Source organism: Halichoeres trimaculatus, unplaced genomic scaffold (genome assembly GCF_033239565.1).
Source record: "Halichoeres trimaculatus isolate MK-OKI-2021-1 unplaced genomic scaffold, fHalTri1.1 fHalTri1_scaffold_15, whole genome shotgun sequence".
Lineage (NCBI taxonomy): Eukaryota > Metazoa > Chordata > Actinopteri > Labriformes > Labridae > Halichoeres > Halichoeres trimaculatus.
The window spans coordinates 20,828,229-20,834,499 of record NW_027437193.1 but is presented as its reverse complement, the minus strand read 5'-3'; positions in this window follow the sequence as shown (position 1 = coordinate 20,834,499).

Below are 6,271 nucleotides of genomic sequence, written 5' to 3'. Positions count from 1 at the left end.
AAACATCAGTGATCACCAAGACTAATCATTAATACAAGTGCTTGTCTTGTTTGAAAAGTAATGCTTCACACTTAAATCCTCTGTGTGGAGTTTTTACAGCCAACCATTAATGCCTCTGTAAGTAGGGACAAACTAGACACATTATTAGCTTCTCTGTGTCACAGTTTCCAATGCACAGGGTCAGTGTCAAAGGCAAAAATGCAGCATACTGTAGAACCAGACCTTACTTTTCTTTTTAAGTTTTGAATCTTATTGTAAAGGGGCTCAAAAATTTGTGCATATGGCTGTGTAACTGGAGTTGAATGAGATCTTCTGAAATAAAAACAACAGCAACAAAAAACATTGTTTATGCATGGACAGACCAAAATCAACAAAGCCATGATAGTGCCCAAAGTTATATGATCAAACAAGCCAAAATCATCATAAACTGCACATTTGTAGCAGGAGCTTTAAATATTTTTTTTAAACTTTTGTGTTGACGTCAGTCTGACAGTGTTGTGCTGCAATACTCCCCCAAAACACATGAGGGCGGTGTGGCTTGTATGACCAACAGATCAGCTGTTTCCAGTCCAATTGTAGTCTTCTGCTTGCTATTTCATGAAGATTTTGAGTTTAGTATATTGTATTAGATAGATAGATAGATAGATAGATAGATAGATAGATAGATAGATAGATAGATAGATAGATAGACAGATAGATAGATAGATAGATAGATAGATAGATAGATAGATAGATAGATGTTTCTATATATCAAACAGTACCCATAAATTACATTTGAAGTCTGATTTTTTCATTTTAGACACCAAAGTATTAACACAAATCACTTTAACTAAAAAAATATGCTAACCTTTTAAGTAGCTAACAAAGATGAATAAATGCCTGAATGAATTAATGAATGAATGAAGAAGATCATGAAGATAAAACAGAGACTAATACTATGCAGTCAAAAGTAATGTTAAAACTGTAAAAAAAGAAAAATAAAGAAGACAGAATACATAAATTGAAAGTTCAAATGAGACAAGTTTTTTTTCTTGAAATTTTGTTTTCCAAAAAGGAAAATTATTTATTTTCACTACTTACAATTCTTCAAAACATAATAATCCATCAGATAAATGACAATAAAAGTACACATGAAAAAAGAGGAGAAATAAAAAAGAACAGATTTGTACCAAAATGTAAGTTGCACCATGTATTTCAGGGTAAGGATAGAGAAAAAGATTCATCTCCCTCCAGTCTCTTTATTTGGTTTAACTCTCAGGAAAAGTTTACAAAAGTTTTAATGCAAAATAAATCCTAATCCAGAAGAGGAGTACAGGCCTCCTGATAAAAGCATGTTTTAAGAGGAAGTTTAAAAACACCTTACATCCCACTCTGTATGAGAAACACGAAAAAGAGCCCGCATGTCTCTACTGACAGGATTTCTCTATGGAGCTGACTTTCTCACACTTGTCTTTTAAACTTGTCCTTGCTGCCTCACAGTGTTTTTAAAAGGTGGCTGCTGGAGTCATTGAACCCTCTCTGTTTTAAAGGCATTTTGGCTCACCACAGCGTATTATTCTTCCTCCTGCTGGGAGCTGCACACAGAGTTCAGGGTGGCTCTGGTGGTCGTTGCAGAAGCAGGAAGAGTTTTGCTGTGGTTTAAATCAGGCTCTCAGCTCAAGAGAAAATATCTTGTTTCTTGTTCGAGCCCCAAATACTGTCAAGTTATCCCCTCAAGCAATGTAAAACATTTAAGATTCAGGGCTGAGAGTCTGTTTTGTTTGATGTTGTGATGATGTAGCAAGTGCTAACAGCACAGGTTCCTAATTTTTATCACTATGATGTGTAGGTATTTTCCATCCTTTGGCGTAACTTCTGTATTGACAGTTGGAAAGCTTATTCAAAACTACCATAACCACAGACTCAAGAATTATTTTTTTCCTTAGTTTTTTGCAGACCCACCTTCATATTAAGATGGAGAAACAGGTGAACTCATGAGCCAGAGATGTGTCTGCGTTTATCAGTCTGATTTCAGTGAAACCAATAAATAACAGTCAGGGAGAGAAAAAAAAAATCTGCGCACAAAAAGTGTAACTTGACCCAGGCAACCAAACATACAACTGAAAACAATGATGTTGTCAATATTTCAAAGAGACTAAAAGTTAAACATTGCTCCAGTACTGTAGGCGTTCAGTAATATCAGCCAGCAGGTGGCGACATTGAACCTCACAGAGCGATGCTGTCTGTCCTGCCTCTGTCCTTCGACTGAAGACCTTCACATCATGTCCACTTCATATTAATGGTCAGAGTGAATCTTACACAGATTTGTTTGAACTGAAATAATAAAAAAGGAGGGATCATGAAAAGCGCATAAACATTAATTAATTATTTAACCAGATTCTAGTGTTCAGTCTTTTTTCACTGTGCAGTTCCCTCAGTAATATTTGTGATGTGTTCACAGACTTAATTCACCTCTGTGTGTCTGACGTGCAGTATTAAGTACCGACAGTAATTCCTCAGTATCCCTCAGGTCAATGTGTTTTCCTCTGCCCAACTCCTCTCAGCTAATCCCAGTTACCGTGACCTTTGACCCCTGGATGTTATCTTACGTAAGGCGCTGGTTTAAGAAAGCACACGGGAGCAGCTCGTGCTCTGTTGATGCTTCAGGTAAGGTAAGCTCATTAACAGTTACTCGAGGATCCACAAGCAAACAACAGCCACAAATAAACCTGGGCAGTATGAGAGTAGTGAACCAAGGAGGACCAAGGTGTTTACAAATCGCTGTAAGGTATTTTTCCCTGTAACTATTTGCTTTTTCAATATTCATTTATGTATGAATTTATTGACACATATAGGTTCACTTCTGAGATACCTGCTCCTCCTGAGATACAGTTATACAAACACAACATATCTATGTTCAACAATTATATTATTCAGATATAATTTTTTATTTTAAAAATAGAGACAACAGTTACGAGTCTAATTCAACCACAGTTTTGGATGGTTAGGATTAAAGGATGTTTTCTGATATTGTATCATATTGTATCAAACGTGAAACAGGAATATGTTACCCTTCATTATTTTACAGTTGTACAGTTCTACCACAGCCATGTGCAACACTTTAAGAGACACAAAGTGAAAATTAGAGCGATCCAGCTTTGTCTATCATACTGTAGCTTATTGTTAAATTTAACAAATAAATGTTGAATAAAGGTCTAAAGTTGCCTCAAGGAGTCTCTTTGTGTCTGACTTCTACGGAAGCCCTAAAAGGTCCGGATTAAAACCTTTTATTTTCTCATTTTTTCGAGATAACAAATCTCAACTTGTTTTCTTGAGAAACTGAATCCTGTTCTCTCGAGATAATTGTGTTGATAACTCGGTATCTTGAAAGCAAAGCTTGTTTTCCTGAGAAAACATGATGATTTTTTGGCATGCTATCATTAGCCAGAGGACAACCTGCCAAGCTGCCTCTCTGCCACTGCTCACATGATTGAGGTAAGCAAGGTCTTCCTCTGTGCTTTCCTGTGCTTTTCAGAAAAATAATGATGTGGTAACAAGAAATTTGATGAGAAAAATAAGTTGAGATCTCAAGAAAACAACTGATATTAGCTAGTTTTCTCAAGACAATTGAATAAATGAGATGTATTTAAGCTGGGTATCTGGAAAACCATATACATTTTTATACGTTTAGGCGTGCCATCAACTTGAAACTGCAGTTCTGTGTCACTAAAATCAATGTTTGCTGAAAACTTTGTCCAAAGTGAAGATTTTGGAAAACTCCAGTTTTATGGTTTCACGTAAACGCCATTGATGGATTTGCTCAGTTATGTGTGGACAAAAGTATTTTCAAAAACTAGCTACATGTGTACAAGGACCACACACACACACACACACACACACACACACACACACACACACACACACACACACACACACACACACACACACACACACACACACACACACACACACACACACACACACACACAAACAGTAGTGTTATCGTCCATCTGTCCTTGCCTATCACTGAAGCTGAGTCACTCTGCTCCAGTGCTCCATCGAGACAGCTGAATAATCAAACTCACTGCTTTTATTCAAACCCCTCACTGTTTTTAATAAACTGTCCCACTCCCCATAATATTATGGAGAACTGTTTGTCCTTCCCCAGTGTCTCTGTCCTCCAGGCTTCAGGAAAAGTAAACCCCCTCCTCTCACTGAGCGTCTGCCATGATTACAGCTGACAGTGTGTACTCGGCAGTGACACACTGTTGTCCTCGGGTCTGACATATTTTCTTACAATAGAAACAATCCAGCGGCTCACAGCTCTTAGCATTTTTTCCTCGTTGTATTCTAAAGTCCACTCTGTCGTTTTGTTAAACCATGAAATGAAATCCATTTTCGTAAGACATGAAATATATCTCCTTTTGGCTGCCTCTTGTTCTGTGTCCTTAGACAGTCCACATCACATTTTTATATTCAAGTGTGTGAAGCACAAATTGTCTCTTGATCTGTTTTGGATTTGTTGTTTCATCCAAATAGCTCACAGCTCCACAGAGAATTCTTCATCTTCCCCATCTTCCATATCCTGCAGGCTGCCCTAAGGCTCAAGTGTCTGTCCAGATCTTCTTCTCATTTTATCCTGCCTGTTCACAATCATTAAGCAGGCATCTCTTTCTTCTATATTGTTAACAATTTATGTAATTACTCTTAAGGGGTCATTTATTTTGATACCTCAAACCTTAAAATGACAATTTTAGCCTTACCTAATATTCATTATGGATCCTAGCCAAGGTGCTTGGGAGCTTAAACCCTGATCAAACTTATTCATAGACTGTACAAAACCATGGATGTCATAACAAGTATCCTGAGTGAAGCCAAAACATTCAGAGCTTGGTTAAGTGCCAATATTGAATAAATTGGTGGTCTGATGATAAAAAAGTAGGAACATTTTATTGTAATGAACAGCTCTGTTGATCATAGCAAGAAAAATGTAGCCACAAGTAGGGATGGGTATCGATTAGGTACGAATTTGGTACCAAACTGTTTCAAATGTGAAAGGTACCCAGCCCAAGCGACAAGACTGGACAAATACTAGCACATGAGTCCTTTAAATTCTCCTTGTCATGATTGTCTGTTTCACACCAAACATCAACTCTTCCACTGTGGGTCGCACTTTCCTGAGGAGCCATCAACATTTTTTGTATTTCAACGTGTGTTCTGGTTAGGGGTGGTGGTGCTACATCAATGCTGTTGCTCTACCTGCCAGATCGGTTCTGCACATGCCAAGGCTCTACGAGTGCAGCTTGTCAGTTCCCATCAAGTTGGTATCTTGACTATGTTACATTTAAAGAATGTTTATTGTTATTTTTAGAACTTTATACTGTCCCTCTGGTACCCCCTGTAGTAGCTTTACAAAGTTAGCTGCTCAAAGAATTCCCCATTTTCTTCACACATGTGAAGAAAATGGAAATCCCATTTTTCAGCCTCTGTCTGAAACACTTTGTTTGGTGTCTCTTTAAGGCTCTTTGCTCCAATTCGGAAATAAGATCCTCATGTAGTTACATCACAATTTCAGCAAGTTTCATGAAGATCTGGTGCTTATTTTAGAACGGACCGTTTTGGGCAGTTTATGAAAAGATGCAGGAACCTCCACAACATATGAACATATAGGGGTTTGAAGATCTGTAAACAGACACTTCATGATGACGTAGGCAGGCCATGTGTGTGACGTATTATGACATGATGGCGTATGTTTTAGAAGCAATTGTGCTTACATCTGGTTCATATTGGAGTAGTGTTGCTATGGGCTGTAATGGGCAGTAGGGTACGGTACGGTACGGTACGGTACGGTGCGGTACGGTACGGTACGGTACGGTACGGTACGGTACGGTATGCTGCGGTACGGATGGTCAATGTGACCTCGCCCTAAGCTTCATGGCAGTTTCTGTGTGAAAGACAAAAACTTCTGAATGTAGTGAAGTTTACTGAAGAAGTATGCACTGACACATCCCATAAAATCCCCAAATCTCTTCCACGTATTGTGCTTCCAGTGGGCCGTCATTACAGGACAATGCTGATGTTCATTGATTGATTGGTTTTGGTTATTCTTAGTTGTTTGGTTATTCTTCTTCTGGCAACTTAACTTCAGACCTGTCATCACATTGTATTTACTACATAAAGCTCCTGTGAAGGTTGAACGATAGGCTGGGGTATAGTCAATTAAACATCAAGATAGACAAGATCCGTAAAGAATAAGATGAACCACTTTGTCCGCAGGGGTTGACAAAATCTC